At 33.8% G+C, this 370-nt stretch overlaps 1 protein-coding gene across 1 annotated transcript in view; it reads right to left on the minus strand.

Moving 5' to 3' along the window:
- LOC119594813 (protein O-linked-mannose beta-1,2-N-acetylglucosaminyltransferase 1-like) overlaps positions 1 to 370 on the minus strand; it is a gene marked incomplete in the record, with an annotated part of 15208 nt that overhangs the window by 13769 nt on the left and 1069 nt on the right.

Here is a 370-nt window from a genome sequence, read left to right on the forward strand (position 1 = left end):
TAACCTCCCCTCTCCGCGAATGTTATTCTGGGATATGAACAAATACAAACCCAACAACGATATATATGCACGCAAACCTTCATTCACGTGTGTATGTTTGCTCGCAATTTTGGAGCTAAACGACTGCCATTTTACATATTGGCTCAATACTGAATCAACAGCCAATTAATAAGGTAATATAGTTTCATACATTGGTTATGAAATTATATTAATATTATCCTCCACAAAGAATAATTGCCTGCGTTGTAAATAATGGATATAGCAGTACATAGCTTATGGAAACCGCGATAGATGAAATAAAATGATGGTTGAACATATGACAGACATATACATAAAAATAGGAAACTTAGATATACATTGCAAATGGCAA

Source organism: Penaeus monodon, chromosome 34, assembly GCF_015228065.2.
Source record: "Penaeus monodon isolate SGIC_2016 chromosome 34, NSTDA_Pmon_1, whole genome shotgun sequence".
NCBI classification, from domain to species: Eukaryota; Metazoa; Arthropoda; class Malacostraca; order Decapoda; family Penaeidae; genus Penaeus; species Penaeus monodon.